Raw genomic sequence first — 19,577 nt, 5'->3', positions numbered from 1 at the left:
CAGGCTAGAGTGAGTGCCGTGGCGTCAGCCTAGCTCACAGCAACCTCAAACTCCTGAGCTCAAGCGATCCTCCTGTCTCAGCCTCCCGAGTAGCTGGGACTACAGGCATGCGCCACCATGCCCGGCTAATTTTTTCTATATATATTTTTAGCTGTCTATATAATTTCTTTCTATTTTTAGTAGAGGTGGGGTCTCGCTCTTGCTCAGGCTGGTCTCGAACTCCTGAGCTCAAACGATCCGCCCACCTCGGCCTCCCAGAGTGCTAGGATTACAGGCGTGAGCCACCGCGCCCGGCCCCATATGAATACACTTGTTTTCACTGAAAGAAAGCAGCTATATGTTCACTTGTTTTCAGCTTTGCTTAACTTTGTGAACTGAAGCAGTATGTTCTGTTTCTTATAAAACACCTTCATTTACTAAAAGAAGTTACATAGAGATGCATCATTTAGGAAATTTGCATGCATTGGAGTTTTAGAACCTGTTTCAAATTTAGGCCTTATGTGCTTCTAAGAGGACAAGAAAGGCATTTTCGCAGGCAAAGGGTAACGTTAGAATGGAAAGATGTTTTATATGAAAACACTTCCATTCACTTAGAGAAAGCAGATAAATGGTCTGTTGTTTACATGTTTGCTTAACTGTGTGAACTGAAGCAGTGTATTCCGTTTCTTATAAAACACCTGTATTTACTAAAAGAAGTTACATAGAGATGCATCTTTAAGGAAGTTAACATGCATTACAGTTTTAGAACCTGATTCTCACATAGGCCTTATGAGCATCTACAAGGAGAAGCAAGGCATTTTCGCAGGAAGAGGGTAAAGTTAGAATGGAAAGATGTTTCCCATGAAAACACTTCCATTCACTTAGAGGAAGCAGCTAGATGTTCGGTTGTTTATAAGTTTGCTTTACTCTGTGAACTGAAGCAGTGTATTCCGTTTCTTATCCAACGCCTCCATTTACTAAAAAAAGTTACACAGAGATGCATCTTTTAGGAAGTTTGCATGTGTTGGAGTTGAAACACATTCATAAAGGAGAACCCGATTCTCCTATTTATGCCTTATAAGCTTCTAAGAGGAGAAGAAAGGCATTTTCACAGGAATAAAGTAATGAAAAATGTTTCTCATGAAAACACTTCAAATCACTTAGAGAAAACAGCTAGATATTCAGTCATTTACAGGTTTGCTTAACTCTGTGAACTGACACAGTGTTATGTTTTTTTATCAAACATCTCCATTTATTAAAAGAAATTACATCTTTTAGGAAGTTCTATTCTTTATTCTCTCACATCCCCTCTTGCAACCAAGTTGCAAAACACTACTTTGCTCCCAGTTTCACAAACATTATTTAGTCTTTCTGGCTAAAACGTAGAAACCTTTATTTATTCTGAATGTACCATAACTCCTTTCTATCATTCTTATCCCCCAAACCCCCACAGAACACATTGGCATGTCACCAGAGTTTTGTTTTCAAGGTCTATATGAAATTTGCAAAGTATTCCCAGGTTCACTAGCCCACCCCTCAATTGCATGGTTTTTACTTTTATACAGCACTATTCACAGCATTGTATTACAATTGCTTTTGTAGGTGAAAGCCTCTAGTTGGCTTATGAGGCAAGCACGCTGCTTTATTAACTTTTGTGTTCCCTAGGGCCAGCCAAAACAAGACACACAGTAGGCTAGTTAGAATCAAAAAGTTTTAGCCGGGCATAGTGGCGCATGCCTGTAGTCCCAGCTACTCGGGAGGCTGAGGCAGTAGGATCGCTTGAGCCCAGGAGTTTGAGGTTGCTGTGAGCTAAGCTGACGCCACGGCACTCACTCTAGCCTGGGCAACAAAGTGAGACTCTGTCTCAACAACAAAAAAAAAAAAAAAAAAAAAAAAAAAGTTATATATTCTTGATTTGGTTTCTCTAGGATAAAGGTCAATTAGCAAACCCTGCTTTTACAGCCCACCAGAATTTGACATTGCATGCATGGGTACAGGCCATAAGAAGAATTGCTCTAGGAATCAGAACCAACAATCTGAAAATCTTTGTTAATTATGTGTCCTTACGGCATTCTGAACAATAAATACTTTTGATGACTGAAACCCCTGACAATGGTAATTCATAACTCCTGGATTGTATGTGAGCTGATGTGTGTGCACACATGCACACATGTGTGTAAGTTCATATGCCATGAATCTGTATTGTGTGACTTCCTGCATGGTTTTCAAGGTTTCAAAACCCACTCACCAGAGCACATTCAGCTTTAGCCTTGGCTGATAAGAAAGCTTTCCTTGTGTCAGAATGTACAAGAAGCATTTTTTAACAAAAGCCAATTGTGCCCTCTGGATGAACTGAATTCTTCAATCTCATAGTGAAATACTGCATTTGTCAGTTTTAATTTATTGTTTCCTTAAACATGAGATCTTCCTTTGCATGTCTATTAGCTTTATTAAAGACATTCTGTCTATTTTTTCATGGCCACATCCTTAAAAGCAAAAATGGCTCCAGTCAGGGGCCTTCAGAGCCTCCTGTAGAGTCCCCCTCCTCTCTGCTCAGGCCTGCCAGCTGCTACCTTGCCACTGGCTGCATCTTCTGAAAGATCAAAAAAAACAAACCAACAACCCTGTGCAAGATTTTGCTACAGAATTTATGAAAACATATTAAATCTAATAACTTTGGTTATGGTGTCTGAGCTTATCTTGTTGACAAATGTACTTCATGATAATCGACCCTCACCTTGAGCACTGGTAAAGATAAACAGGATAATCCAAAAGATGCCTGTGCAGTCACAGGAACCTGGAGCCATCTGGTCATGACAAAAATAAATCAGAAATGAAGCCTGCATGACTCTCTATGGACTCTGGGAACTGAATTAACATTACTCAGCTTGAAGAGCAGAGGAAACTGGCAGCACAAACCATTGAAATGACTTCAGTTAACACACAGGGAGCAAAGGGCTTTTAAAATGAAATGCCTTGTATTTTCTGGGGCTAAAACACAGGCAATAATTTGAAAGTCCCCAGCTTGATAAAGGTAAATCAAAGCATGTATTGATTGGACGATAAGCTCTGGTCTGGTACAGAAGCACGACAAAACAGAAAACAGAAATGTCAATTAATTGGCACTTGACAAACCAGAGAGTTTAACTGATCAGAATTATTCAGCCACCTTGTGTTAAGAAAGCCAATATACCTCTCTCTGAGAATTCTGTGTGGGCTTACATTTTTATATATGCATAGGTTTCCAGAAATAGCAAATCATAATTATGGAATATTTGGTACATACAGTCATGCATCATAAGGTCAACGATAGACCACATATGTGACAGCGGTCCCATAAAATTATAATGGAGCTAAAAAAATCCTATCACCCAGTGACATCATAGCTGTTGTGATGTTGTAGCACAACACATTATCTTTTCTATATTCAGATATGTTTAGATACACAAATACTTATTGCATTCCAATTGCCTATAGTATGTATTACAATAATATGCTATTACTATAGCCTACTATAACATATAGCCTAGGTGTGTAAGAGGCTATATCATCTAGGTTTCTGTAAGTACACTCTATGATGTTCACATAATGATGAAATTGCCTGACAACGAATTTCTCAGAATACATTCCCATCTTTAAGTGACATATGACTGTAGTTATACTAAAAATTTTTTGTTTATCAGAAATTCTAATTTAACTGGGCTTTCTATATTTTATCTGGCAACCCTACTGTAGAAATAAATGAAGACCACCCAAATGAGGACAAACAGAGGCTGTTTATTCAGAGCTTGCTATAGAAAGAAAGTCAGCCACCATCACTGTGTTTGGCAGAGATTCAAATGTAGGCAGAGGAATGAGAAATAGCTTCAGGTATACCCTGTTTGGAAGCTCTTGGTGGGCTAACTGGGAACCGGGTATGTTATGTGATTGGTTTGGGGAGTAGATTTGGCTTTCTCTGGTCAGTCCTCAGTTGGAAGCTGGGACAAAAAATAGGCCAGTCATTGATGAAATCCTGATGGTTCTGGGTTGTGGTTTGGATTTCCAAGCCAGCTGCTGTGGAGAGGGTAGTTTAGCCTGCCAGGCAGTTTTCAGCAGAGGTGATGGTTTGACAAAAGGATCTGAATAGACATTTCTCCAAAGACTATCTACAAATGGCCAAGTATAGGAAAAAATGCTTGACATTATTACTCATTGGGGAAATGCAAATCAAAACCACAGTGAGATACCACTTCATACCCACTAGAATAGCTACAATTAAAGAGACAGAAAATGACAAGTGTTGATGGGGAGGTAGAGAAAGAGGAACCCTCATGCATTGCTGGCAGGAATGTAAAATGGTGCAGCTGCTGTGGAAAACAGTTTGGCAATTCCTGAAAGAGTTAAAGTTACCCTATGACCCAGCACTTCCATGTGTAGCTATATACATGAGAGAAATGAAAACATATATCCACACAAAAACTTGCATGCAAATGTTCACAGCAGCATCATACACAATAGCCAAAAAGTAGAAAGATCCTAAATTTATATCAGCTGAGGAATGGAAAAACAAAATGTGGTATATAAATATAACAGAATATTATTCAGCCATAATAAAGAATGAAGTACTAATACATGGTACAACATGGTTGAACCTTGAAAACATTATACAAAATGAAAGAAGCCAGACACAGAAGACCAAATACTGTGTAGTTCCATTTATATAAAATATCCAGAATAGGCATATCCATAAAGGCAGAAAATAGATTACTGGTCGCCAGGGCCTGAGAAAAGGGGAGAGTGGGAAGTGACTGCTAATGGTTATGGGGTTTCTTTTAGGGATGATGAAAATGTCCTGGAATCAGATAGTACTAAAGGTTGCACAACCTTGTGAATATACTAAAAAACACTGAATTGTATACTTTAAAAAAATACTGATGCTCTTTTCTAGTCACCTCTTGTGATAAGTGAGGTATGTCTTCTAAATTTTCCAGCCCTCTTGAATGTACAGCCCCTTGACAGCTGTACAAAACAGACTTTCTGTGAGTATAGCTCAGTGGTAGAGCATCTGACTGCAAAATGAACCTTCTTTTGTTCTCTTGTCATTGCCCAATATTCTTCTGCAGACACAGCTTCAATGTCTTCTATCTTGGTCCACTAATTATGACTGCCAAATGCGAATGGAGGCCCAAATAGAGGACTTGGAAAGGTATCACAGGCCAATTTGTATAATAAACTATTTCAAGTGATAATATAAGGACTAAAAAATACCCTAAATTTAAGAGCTATGTTTTCTTTTTCCCTTTCCTTCTGTTTTTATTCTCTCTGTGGACTTAGAAAATATAATTGTCACAGTTTCTGGTTAGTTTTAATCATCTGGGGGAAAACGGAAAGGCCCTAAATTGCAGCTCTAATGCCCCTTTAGCTGTCTCTGCTTCACCATCTATAAGTATTTTGCTTATGTTTGATTTCTCTCAAGCACAATCTTCCAAAAGTGTCTGATCTACCAATCTCCAATAAGCTTCATGTTTTACCTTTCTGACTGCCACTAATATTTTATCAAAGGTCTACCAGTAATACATGCTCTAAACCAGCCATCTTCAACCCCAGATTCACATTCAAATAACCTGGGAAATAAATTTTGAATGCTGATGCCTGACCCAAGCTTAATTGATCTGGGGTGGGACCTGAAAATTGATATTGTTAAAGAGTTCTCCCAGGCAAGTCCACTGTGCAGTCAGGGTTGATGAAAACTATACTAAAAACACACCTATTAGAATGTCCAAAATCCAGAACATTGCCAACACCAAATGCTGGGGGGGGGATGTGGAGCAACAGGAACTCTCATTAATTACTGGAGGGAATGAAAAATGGTACAACCACTTAGGAAGACAGTTTGGCAGTTTCTTATAAAACTAAACATATTCTTACCATATAATCCAGCAATCACACTCTTTGGTATCCACCCAAAGGAGGTGAAAATTATGTCCACACAAAAATCTGCACTCAGATGTTTATAGCAGCTTTCTTCATAATTACCAAAACTTGGAAGTAACCAAGATAGCTTTCAGTAGGTGAGTGGATAAACTATGATACATCTAGTCAATGAAATATTCAATGATAAAAAGAAATGAGCTTTCAAGCCATGAGAAGAGAAGACACTGAGGAAATGTAAATGCATATTACTAAGTGAAAGAAGCCAAGCTGAAAATGTTGCACACTGTATGATTTCAACTACATGACATTCTGGAAAAGGCAAAATGATGGAGACAGTAAAAAGATCAGTGGTTTCCAGGGGTTGTGGAGAGGGATGAATAGGTGGAGCACAGAGGGTTTTAGGACAGTAAAATTACTCTATATGATTCTATAATGGTGGATAGATGTTATTATACATTTGTCCAAACCTATAGAATATACAGTAACAAGAGTGAACCCTAATGTAAACTATGGACTTTGGTAATGATGTGTCAATGAAAGTTTGGTTGTAACAAATGTACCACTCTGGTGGGGGATGTTGATGATAGGAGAAGCTATATATGTGTAGGACCAGAGGATATATGGGAAATGTCTGTAACTTCCTCTCAATTTTGCTGTGGACCTAAAACTGTTCTAAAAAAGTAAGTCTGCTAATTAAAAAAATTAGTAAATAGTGAAAACAATAAAAAATACTATTCCCTGGGCCATGCCTTAAACTTATTGACTCAGAATTCCCTGAGATGGAACCTGGAAACCTGCATTTTTTAAACAAGAGCTGTAGTTTAAGAATTTCTTTTTTTTTTCTTTTTTTTTTTTATTTCAGGGTATTATTTGGGTCCAAACAATTTGCTTACATGTTATGACTTTGCCACACAAAAACCATGATTTGAGGTGTTCCCTTTCCCCCCTACAATGCTCACCATATCCATTAGTTGTGAGTTTACCCACCCCCAACCCCCCAGCCCCCAAAGAATATTACTACTGTGTGAGCACCTTAGTGTCGATCAGTTAGTGCCAATTTGATGGCGAGAACATGTGGTGCCTATTCTTCCATTCTTGTGATACCTCACTCCTAGGCTGATGCCACGGCACTCTAGCCCGGGCAACAGAGTGAGACTCTGTCTCAAAAAAAAAAAAAACAAAAGAGAGAGAGAGCAAGGAAGTTAAAGTTAGTAAATGGGGAGGGATTTTTTTGATATTGTAATAAAGGAGATTAAACCAAGGTTATTGTTATTATACAGTTTGTGTCATATATTAATAATTATATGAAGTTGGATATCAGACAGAATATTTCTTTGACTAAAAAGATTAGGCCGAGGTCATCTCCTCCTACAAAAGGAAAATGAATAGAACCTCAAGGACTTGTGAGAGAAGAGTAAAACATCTATCATTTGCATCATCAGAATACAAGGAGAAATGAAAGTATGGTGATTAAAAATATATATATTTCATGTAATAATTGCTGAAAACTCCATAAATTTGGTAAGATAAACCTACAGATTCAAGAAGCTCAGCAAACCCCAAACAGAGTAGACCCAAAGAAATCCATGCCCTGGCTGGGCAGGGCGGCTCACACATGTAATCCCAGCACTTCAGGAGACCAGGATGGGAGGATTGCTTGAGGCCAGGAGTTCAAGACCAGCCTGAGCAATGCAGCAAGACCTCTTCTCTACAAATAAAGACAAAACTATCCCAGCATGTCGTGGTGCACACCTGTAGTTCCAGCTACTCAGAAGGCCAAGGCAGGAGGATTGATTGTGCCCAAGAATTCAAGGTTACAGTGAGGTATGATCGGGTGACAGCCTGGGTGACAGATTGAGACCTTGTCTCTAAAAAAAGTAATTGCAATGAAACTTCTTCAGACAGAAGGAAAATGATGCTAGAGGAAACTTGGAACATCAGGAGTGAAGGAAGAGCAACAGAAATGGTAAATATTTGGCCGGGCGCGGTGGCTCACGCCTGTAATCCTAGCACTCTGGGAGGCCGAGGTGGGTGGATCGTTTGAGCTCAGGAGTTCGAGACCAGCCTGAGCAAGAGCGAGGCCCCATCTCTACTAAAAATAGAAAGAAATTATATAGACAGCTAAAAATATATATAGAAAAAATTAGCCAGGCATGGTGGCACATGCCTGTAATCCCAGCTACTCAGGAGGCTGAGACAGGAGGATCCCTTGAGCTCAGGAGTTTGAGGTTGCTGTGAGCTAGGCTGACGCCACGGCACTCACTCTAGCCTGGGCAACAGAGTGAGACTGTCCAAAAAAAAAAAATGGTAAATATTTGACTAAATATAATAGACTATACTTTCCCATTTGAATTAATTAAAACTGAGGATTGAAAGCAAAAGTTAAAAATTAACACACTGATGGGGCTTCAATGTATGTAGATACAAGACCACCCCAAGTTTAATTATGCACTAAGAGGATTCACAGAATTCAGCATACAGTCATATTTACTGCTGAAATTTATGACAGTTTAAGGATACTAAGCAAAATCCACAAAGGGAAAATGTGCATGGGGTGAAGTCCAGAGGAAACCACGATAAGTTTTCAAGAGTCCTTTCCCAGTGGAGTCCCACAATTCATTTCTCCAGCAATGAATTGTGACAATACACATGAAGTTCCCTGTAATGAGGGCAGCTCATTAGAGACTCAGTGCCCAAGGTTAGTTTTGTTTTTTTAATTAGAGACAGGGTCTCACTATGTTGTCCAGGCTGGATTCAAACTCCTGGGCTCAAGCCAATCCTCCCACCTCAGCCTCACATGGTTTTTATTGGGGATTGGTCACATAGGCAGTGGAAAGTAAGTGTTCAGTATAAAGCATGTTGTTTGTATGTACAAACAGTTTAGGCACACTAAACAACCTTATTTGTTAGGGATTTGTGGGAACCTTCTCGAAATCCAAGTTCCCAGATTACAGGCAGGGGCCAACCTTGTAAGCGGCCTTTTTAAGGATAGCTATCTCATGCCTGCTGTTTTAACCTTTCTCTGCACAGCACCAAACAACAAAACTTCAAAATACATAAAAGCAGACAAAACTGAAAGAATAAATAAACAAACCTAAAATTGTAATTGAAGACTTCAACAGTCACTTAGTAATATATAGAACTAGTGGTGGGGGGGGGGAATCAGCAAGGATACGGAAGAACTGAACAACACCATCTGCTAATTGGATTAAATTAACATGTGTAGAACCCTCCACAAAACAAGAGCAGAATAAACATTCTATTCAACTGCATATGACATTTTACTAAGATAATCCATATTCTGGATCATAAAACAAATCTTAGCAAATGTAAAATAATTGAAATCATACAAATAATTCTCTTTGACCATATGGAAATAAATGAGAAATCAGCAAGAGAAAGTTAAAAGGGAAATCTGCAAATACTTGGGAATTAAATAATACACTTCTAAGTAATCCATGGGTCAAAGAGCAAGTTTCAAGGATAATTGGCACATATTTTGAACAGAATGAAAATACAACATATCAAAATTTTCAGGGCTCAGCATGGTGGCTAACACCTGTAATCCTAGCACTTTGGGAGGCCAAGGCAGGGGGATTGTTTGAGGCCAGCCTAAGCAAGAGCAAGACCCTGTCTTTATGAAAAATAGAAAAAACTAGCCAGGCATGGTGGTGTGCACCTGTAGTCCCAGACACTCAAGAGGCTGAGGCAGGAGGATCACTTGAGTCCAGGAGTTTAAGGTTTCAGTGAACTATGATGATGCCACTGCACTCTACCCTGGGTGACAGAGTGAGACTCTACCTCACAAAGAAAAAAAAAAATGAAAGAAAAGGAAAGGAAAACGAAAAAAAATTTTTTCAGAATTCAATTAAATCAAGAGGGAAATTTATAGCATTAAATGTTTGTATCAGAAAAGAATAAAGGTCCCAAATCAGTAAAGAAAGCTTGCACCTTATGAACCAAAAAAGAAGAGCAAATAAAACCAAAGCAAGCAGAAGGAGGGAAACAATAAAAATTGGAGCAGAAATCAATGAGATTGAAACAGAAAAAGAGTTGAGAAAATCAATGAAACCAAAATCTGGTTCTCTGAAATGATGAATAAAATTGATAAACTTCTAGCCAGAATGACCAAAAAAGAAAGAAAAGACACAGGTGACCTATACCAGAAATGAAATAGTATACAGACTCTATAGGTATTAAAAGACTAAAGAGGGAGTACTACAAATAACTCTATGCATATAAATTGGGCAACTTAATCTTTTTTTTTTAAGAGAAGGGTCTATCTTTTGCTCAGGCTGGTCTTGAACTCCTGAGTTCATAAATGGGAGGTATTAATTTACCAGACTTCAAACTATACTACAAGGCTGTGGTTATTAAATCAGCTTGGTATTGGCACAAGAACAGATACACAGACCAGTGGAACAGAACTGAGAATCCAGATATAAAACCATCCTCATATAGCCATCTGATCTTTGACAAAGCAGACAAAAACCTACTCTTAAGAAAAGATTCCTTACTCAATAAATGGTGCTTGGAAAACTGGATAGCCACATGTAGAAGACTGAAACAAGACCCATACCTTTCATCTCTCACAAAAATCAAATCACGGTGGATAACAAACTTAAACCTAAGGTGTGAAAATATTAGAATTCTAGAAGAAAATGTGGGAAAAACTCTTATAGGCATTGGCTTAGGCAAAGAATTTATGAAGAAGACCCCAAAGGCAATCACAGCAACAACAAAAATAAATAAATGGGACCTGATTAAATTAAAAAGCTTCTGCAGAGCCAAAGAAACTGTCAGGAGAGCAAACAGACAACCTACAGAAGGGGAAAAAATTTTGCATGCTACACATCCTATAAAGGGCTGATAACTGGAATCTATTTAGAACTCAGGAAAATCAGCAAGAAAAAATCAAACAACCCTATCAAAAAGTGGGCAAACGACATGAATAGAAACTTTTCAAAAGAAGATAGAAGAATGGCCAACAAACATACGAAAAAATGCTCAACATCTCTAATCATCAGGGAAATGCAAATTAAAACCTAAATGAGATATCACTTAACTCCAGTGAGAATGGCCTTTATCAAAAAGTCCCAAAACAATAAATGTTGGTGTGGATGCGGAGAAATAGGAACACTCATACACTACTGGTGGGACTGCAAACCTCTGTGGAAAGCAATATTGAGATACCTTAAACAGATACAAGTAGACCTACCATTTGATCCAGTAATCCCATTACTGGGCATCTACCCAAAAGAACAAAGGATATTCTATAAAAAAAGACATCTGCACTCGAATGTTTATAGCAGCACAATTCACAATTGCAGAGATGTGGAAACAACCCAAGTGCCCATCAATACATGAGTGGATTAATAAAATGTGGTATATGTATACCATGGAGTACTACTCAGCTATAAGAAACAATGGTGATATAGCACCTCTTATATTTTCCTGGATAGAGCTGGAACCCATTCTACTAAGTGAAGTATCCCAAGAATGGAAAAATAAACACCACATGTACTCACCATCAAATTGGTTTCACTGATCATCACCTAAGAGCACATTTAGGAATCACATTAATCAGGTGTCGGGCAGATGTGAGGGGGAGGGGATGGGTTGTATACATACATATTGAGTGTGATGTGCACTGTCTAGGGGATGGACAAGCTTGAAGCTCTGATTCGGGGGGACGGAGGGGGGCAAGGGCAATATACATAAACTAAACGTTTGTACCCCCATAATATGCTGAAAAAAAAAAACAAACTGCTAAGTTCAAGTGATCCTCCCGCCTCAGCCTCCCAGAGTGCTAGGATTACAGGTGTGAGCCACTGCACCCGGCTTAAGACAACTTAGATGAAATGGAACAATCCTTTGAAACACACAAACTGCCTAAGAATAAACAGATAATCTGAATAGATCTGTATCTATTAAAAATTGAATTCATACTTGAAAACCGTTACAAAAAAGATTTTGGAATGGGAAGGTCTATGAAAAAAAGAAGTTGCAACAACGAGATACTATTACACACCTATTAGAATAACCAAAACCGAGAACACTGACACCAAATGCTAGCAAGGATGTGGAACTCTCGTTCATTGCTAGCAAAATCCAAAATGGTATAGCCACTTTGGAAGACAATTTGGTGGTTTCTTAACAAAACTAAACATACTCTTGGCTGGGCATGGTGGCTTATGACTGTAATCCCAGCACTTTGGGAGGCCAGGGTGGGAGGACTACTTGAGGCCAGGAGTTCAAGACCAGCCTGGGCAAGAGAGAGAGACCTATCTCTACAAAAAAAAAATTTTTTCATAATCTTCACATATGTTGAGTACAAAATTCTACAATAAAGACATCTGCACTCAAATGTTTATGACAGCACAATTCACAATTGCAAGGATGTGGAGGCAACCCAAGTGCCCATCAATACATGAGTGGATTAATAAAATGTGGTATATGTATACCATGGAGTACTACTCAAGTACAAAAAACAATGGTGATCTAGCAGCTCTTATATTATCCTGGATAGAGATTGAGCCCATCCTTCGAAGTGAGGTATCACAAGGATGGAAAAACATACACCACGTGTACTCACCATCAAACTGGTACTAACTGACCAATACTAAGGTGTTCACATGGTAGTAATACTCATTGGGTACCGGTTGGGGGGGCAGTGGGTAAACTCACAACTAATGGAAGCAGAACGCACTGTATGGGGGAAGGGCACGCTTGTAGCCCTGGCTTGGGCAGTACAAATGCATTACATGTAACCAAAGTGTTTGTACCCCCATAATATCCTGAATAAATTTTTTTAAAAACACACAAAAAAGTTTTTTTTAAATAAGCCAGGCATGGTGGCATGCACCTATAGTCCCAGCTATTCAGAAGGCTGAGGTGGGAAGATCCCTTGAGCCCAAGACCAGCCTGGGCAACATAGTGAGACTGTCTCACAAAAAAATTGTTTTGTCAGTTAAGCAGGTGAGAATCCTTGTTTTCTATAAAACCATTTTAACACAGGTATATGTATTCCTAAACACTAGTTTTTTTGTTTTGTTTTGTTTTGTTTTGTTTTGTTTGCTTTTGAGCTATATATAAAAGGAATCCTGTAGTATGTCACCTTTTGTATCTGGCTTCTTTCACTTAACATTATCTCTGTGTGTGGCTTAGTTTATTCCTTCTCAATACTGTGTAGTATTCCACAGTGTCAATAGAGCAGAACTTACACATTATTTCCTGTTGATGTATAGTTGGGTTGTTTCCAGTTTTCTAATACTACAAATAGTTTTACTACGTGAACATTCGTGTATCCCTCCCAGTTTTACATGCATGGGCAAGAATGCTCACCACAGCTACTTTATGATGGCAAAAAAGTAAATCAGACACTGCCTAACCATGCAATAGGAGAATGACTGAGTAAACTATGGCTATACTAGTTGTCATACCATCAAAATCATCTCAGAACATGTGAGCCACTGTTGAATAAATTACACACATGTTAACTGGTGGCTGTGTAGATGATGGAGCTTGGCTGTGATGACTGCATGTGCGTTGCAGTAACCAACTGGGCGGTGAGCTCACTGCATCATGTCAGGGCTGACCATGGGCAGAGAAGAGGATACACAGGAAGGACCCGGTGACATCAGCAGCTGGCTGCCCCTGAGCACTACAGAGAAGACCCCACCTGGTCCCCGGGCCCATAGTTTTGATGACAGGCTCAGAGCTTCCTTGGTCTGACTGTCCTGAGCACCTCCAGGAAGGCAGCCCTGGCCATGCCTAAGGCGGCCCACGTCAGTCCTCCCCCACCAACTCTGACTGGCTCCGTCTGCTCTTGGGTGAAATATTCCTCATAGCTTCAGCTCCCGTCCATTTACAAGCATCCCCTGCATGCCAGGAGCGTAACTGTGCCCACTGTGCAGGTGAGGAGACTGAGGCCCACAGAGGGCAGGAGCAGGGACTGCCGCTGCACAGTAGGGCAGTGGGCAGTGCCTCGCCCACAGCTGTGCACCCCCTCAGCCATATGGACACTTCTGCTGCCTCCCGCTCTATGGGCCCCCCCAGCCTGTGTCTCCCCCAGACCACCAGGCCTGGGGCATCGACTCACCCCAACTGGGTTCTAGACGCTGCGCCCAGGCCCTGGGAGGGGACTGGGTGGACGCAGAGCTGGCAGCTGGCCAGGATCAGGCTGGGGGCTTGGTGGCCTTTTCCTAAAGCCCAGGCTCTGTACGGGGGTGTCCCCAGTGTCTTCAGGATCCAGGCCTGTGCCCTCAGGACTGGCCAAGCTGTAGCCTGACTTCTCCAGGGTCCAAGTTGCTCAGCCAGTGCATCTTGTGGAGAAGAAACCTATAATGCAGCCTTTAAGTGACAAAAAGTAGATTAAAAAGATGAGAACCTCCCTTTAGGGATGGAAATGAGCTCCTGGTAGGAGGAAGAAGAGGAAGAGGAGGGTCATCTGCCAAAGACCTGGAACAGCACTGACTAAAACCTGGGCCCTACGGGAGCAAGAGGCAGTCCCGGTCCTAGGCTTCCCCTATCTGTCCACACGCAGGGAGGGAGACTCCAAGGGACACCCCAGCCTGGGGCTCATGTACCCACAGGCCAGTGACCCCACCACGTATGAACATAGAAGACTCTGTCCCTCCTTTGTCTTCCCCCAGGTCTTTCTGGTCTTGGAGGCGAGACGCCCCCTGCTGGCGTAGGCTGGTATTGCTGCAATGTGGACAGTCCATGGCTAACCTGCACCTGGTGACACCAAGACCTCACCATGGGACCACAGGTTTCAGTCATGCTTCCCTGACTGGCAGGAAAAGGTCACTTTGACTTTTCAGGAAGATCAGGTTTGGTCCTGGTCTCACCCTAGACCATAGACCCCCAGAAGGGGAAGTGGAGGTGAGGTAGGATGTGGGCAGGTGACAGCAGGCTGGGGGCTCAGGACAGAGAACAGAGGCCACCATGGGATTAAGATGCTGGGCCTAATAACAAGGAGGAGGTTGGAGGGGAAGATCTGGAAGGCTCCTGCAAAGGACTATGCTCAGGACTGATGAGAACACTAAAGGCCCCTGAAGCCTTAGTTTCCTCACCTATAAACTGGTGATAAAAGTAGAATTTACACTCTTGGGATCGTTGTGAGAAAAGAATGCTTCACGTAAAGTGCTCAGATGGTGTCTGGCACAGAGTAAGTATGAGGCAAATGCTGACAGTATTGTTATTATTATAAGAATCCCGCTTTGTTAATTAACTGTTGGCACGTTGTTGTCCCGGAACGATGAGCACCTTGCTGGACTGGGCATTGCTGGCTTTGCAGATTGAGGAAAGGGGCATGAGCCAAGTACTGTGGGCAGCCTATAGAAGCTGGAAAAGGCGAAGGGACACAGCCCTGCCAGCCTGAGACTTCAGACCTCCAGAACTGTAAGATCATTTTGCATTATCTTAAGCCACTAAGTTTGTTGTAAATTTGTTAAATCAGCAACAGGAAACTAATTCAGGCAGGAACACACATCCTCTCCCTCCTTTCTTCCCTCTCAGGCCTCCATTAGGGCCAGAAATGCCCAGTCCTGCAGCCTAGAAGATGGTGCCCCTGGGATGCTAAGGTGATGGCCCTGTCCCCTTGCCAACCTCAGTGACAGGGGAGACTGAGGAGGGTGCAGGTGACCTGGGGACAGTGTGTTGGGCCCCAGTGCCTCTTGAAGGGGCAGACCAGGAAGGGGCCTGTGGAGGACCCCCCTGCACATTACCTGCCCCGTTATGACAACACACACTGGAGGGCAGGACAGGAATCTCAGGTAACAGTAACTGTAGGAGTTCCACTGACAATGCTAACAGTGGGCACACACTCAGTCTTGCTCTCTGTGCCAGGTGCTGCTCTCGGTAACTGATGATTCGCCTCCTTTTGCCCTCAGATAACCCTGTGAGGACCAGAAGCTATTACCGTGATGACAGAGGAGCAAAGGGAGGCACAGAGAGCTTAAGTCGCTTGCCCATGCATGGACGGGGGCAGCCTAGTCCTGGTTGCTCCAGCCCCTGCTCCAGCCTGCCCAGCTGCACTGCTTCAACCACTAGATCCATCAAATGTGTGCGCAGCCAAGGGATATGTCGTATGTTGTCCCCAGGGCCCACACCTACCATGCCTGGTGGGCTATAGCCCCCTTTTGTGAATGGGGAACTGAGGCTCAGAGAGGACAGGTGTCTTGCCCAAGGTCACACAACCAGGGCTTGGGGTTCCAGGCATTTAACTGAGGTCTGCCATGCTCCAAAGCGCGTGTGTCCCGGGCTGTTGTGGGTGTGAGTGAGGCCCAGGAGGAGACGGACCCCAGCATCTGGGGACGAATGGGGAGGTCCTGTCCATCCCCAGAGATGGCTGCCCCTGCTGCATAGCTGGGGTCAGGAGACACAGGATCAACGGTTCCCGCAAGCTGATCTCCAGGAGCAGGGCCCAGGGAGCCTGTGCAGCCCCCAGGCTAGAAGGCCAGAGCCTGAGCCCGAGCCCAGGCAGCTTGTGAGGGAAGTGGCCACCCACACTGCGGGGTCTGGGCCGGGGGCGGGGTCGCCGGGGGTCTGTGGGGGGAGTCCGGACAGGCACGTTGCTCCCCTTTCTCGCTGTACTGTTTCACTTGCGGGTTTTTTGCCGAAGAGTGTATAAAACATAAATGTATGTTTTAATGAATATTAATAAACTGTACATCCATGAACAATCACCCAGCTCAAGCAGTGGACCATTTTTGACATCCCAGAAGTCCCCTGGCCCCTTCCCAACCACACATACCTCCCTCTCCCAGAGGCAAACATGATCCTGGCTCTGTGATACAATCAGCCCCTTGCTTTCCTGTACAATGTCACCACTCATGTGGCCATACGTTAGTTTTGCCCGCTTGTGAACATTGTGTAAACAAGTCAGTGCGGAATCTTTTGGTTGGCTCTTTTTGCTCAGCATCACGTCTGTGTGATTCACCGTATCGTTTCATGCAGTTGTTGGACTTTCATTCTCATACAATATTCCATTCTGTGCATATACCACAATTTATTTATATGCTCATTGACATGCTTGGTTTGTCTCTTTAACTGTAGTTTTTAATATATTCCAGGTTTGAGCCCTTCATCACTTATGTGTTTCCGTTATCTTCTCCCAGTTTGTCACTGTGTTTTCTTTCACTCTCTTTACAGTATCTTTTGATCAACGGACATTCTTAATTTTAATATTATTGAATGTTGTATAATTTTCATTTATGGTTGGTGTTTTTGTGTCTTGCTGAAGAAAAACTTTTCTACTATGAGTACACAAAGGTATTCTGCCATGTGACTGAAATAAATACATTGACAGAAAAAAAACAAAGTTATTCTGCCATATTATATTCTTTAGGTGAGGAACCTGTGGCCTTGGGGCCACATGTGGCCTTCTGGATCCTTGAGTGCAGCCTTTAGACTGAATCCAAATTTTACAGAACAAATCCTTTTAATAAAACTTGGTTTTGAATCCACCTAGAATTATTTTTGTGTTGTGAGGTACACATCCAATATCATTTTTTCAATATGGATAACCAATTGTTCTATTTATTGAAAGTCCAACCATTCCTCCAGTGGTCTATAATACCTCCTCGATCACCTGTTCTGTGTCTATATATAAGTTGGGTCTGTGTCGGAGACCACTAGTCTTTTATTAGTCTATCTGTCTACTCTTGCAACAATATCAACCATTTTAATTGCTATACCTTCACAGTGTCCTGGCTAGTCTTGGCACTTCCACATAAAGTTAAGAATTATTCCTGCAGCTGTGCAAATAAAAGGAGTACTAAAAAAAAAGCATTAATTTGTCATGATCTACACACACCAAAAAAAAATCTATTGAAATCATGATTGGATTTGTGTTGAACCTACAAAATAGTTTCTAGAGAACTGACAGTTTTATGACCTTGACTCTTCCATTCAATGAACATGTGTAATATTTATTTAGTGTTTAAAATGTCTTTCAATCAGGCTTAATATTTTTCCGGAAAAAGATCTTGCCCTTCCCCTCCCCTTTTTTTTTTGAGACAGAGTCTCACTCTGTTGCCCAGGCTAGAGTGCCGTGGCGTCAGCCTCGCTCACAGAAACCTCAAACTCCTGGGCTCAAGCAATCCTCCTGCCTCAGCCTCCCGAGTAGCTGGGACTACAGGCATGCGCCACCATGCCCGGCTAATTTTTTCTATTTTTAGTTGTTTGGCTAATTTCTTTCTATTTTTAGTAGAGACAGGGTCTTGCTCTTGGTCAGGCTGGTCTTGAACTCCTGAGCTCAAGCAGTCCTCCCGCCTCAGCCTCCCAGAGTGCTAGGATTACAGGCGTGAGCCACCGCCTTGCCCCCTTTTTGTTAATTTTTTTTTTTTTGGTTAATTTCTAAGTAGTTCATAATACCTTAAGATTTTCTGTTTGATGTTGGCATATAAAAGCAATAGATTTTTAAATATGGATTTTGCATCCAAAAATTTTTCTAAATTCTTAATAATTCTAATAACCCACTCATAGATTATTTTGGATTTTCTATATACACAATATCGTATCGACTACAAATAATGGCAACTCTGTTCTTCATTTTCAATCTTTACATATTTTATTGCTCTCCCTTGCCTTATTGCGCTGGCTAGGACCTCCAGTACAGTGCTGTGTAGAAATGATGACAGCAGGCATCCTTGCCCCGTTCCCAATGTCAAAGCTCTTAACATTGCACTTTTAAGTATGTAGTTCACTATAAATATTTGTAGATACCCTTATACTAAAAATAATTCATTTAACTAATTTGCTAAGATTTTTAAAATCAGGAATAGATGTTGAGTTTTAGCCCTTTCTCTGTATCTATTAAGATGATCATGATTTTTCTCCTTTAATCTGCTGAGGCCAGTTATGCTGAGTTCAAATAGCAAAACACATTACATTTTTGGAATGCTTCCAACTTGGTCATATTGTACTCTTTAAGATATTTTGGACTTAGGCAGCTATCATTTGGTTAAGAATATTTATGTCTACGTTCTTGAGATTGTTCTGTAATATCCTTTTCCGTGCATCAGGTTTCAGTATCAAGGTTGTATCAGTCCCATAAAATGAATTGGGCATGTGCCCTCTTTTTATACACTCTGGAATTGCTTTTGCAAAATTGAAATGTTTGTTCCTTGAGTGTTTCCCCAGCAAAGCCATCTGGGCCAAGCGTTTCTGTATGGGAAGACCTTTGGCTACAGGTTCTGTTACTTTAATGGTTATGGGACTACTCAAGTTTTCCACTCCTTTTTGAGACAGTTTTGGCAACTTATATGCGTGTAGTAATTTGTCCATTTTTTTGTCCAAGTTTTCAGATCAGTTGGCATAAAGTTGCCTTTTTAGACAATGATCAAATTATCACATCAATGGAAGGCCATAGACGCATATCTAGACGTTGATACTTGGCAGTCCGTAATATTCTACTTGAAAGACCTGTGAGATATGGGTATGTTGAACTTGTTTTCACTAGCTGTTTTCCACTTGCAGACCTCTGCAGTGCTATTCCTTCTGCCCGGACTGCCCTCTCCTCCCCTTCATTACCTGGTAGATTCCTTCTCGTTTTTGAAAACTCAGTTCAAGCACCATGTCCTCCAAGATTTCCAGAATCCCTGAACTGGGACCTATCGCTGTTAATGTGCTCACCATGCTGCACTGAAATTTTCTCTGTGTCTGCCACCCTCACTAAA

This window comes from Eulemur rufifrons, chromosome 30 (assembly GCF_041146395.1).
Source record: "Eulemur rufifrons isolate Redbay chromosome 30, OSU_ERuf_1, whole genome shotgun sequence".
Classification (NCBI taxonomy): domain Eukaryota; kingdom Metazoa; phylum Chordata; class Mammalia; order Primates; family Lemuridae; genus Eulemur; species Eulemur rufifrons.
This window is presented reverse-complemented; position numbering follows the sequence as displayed.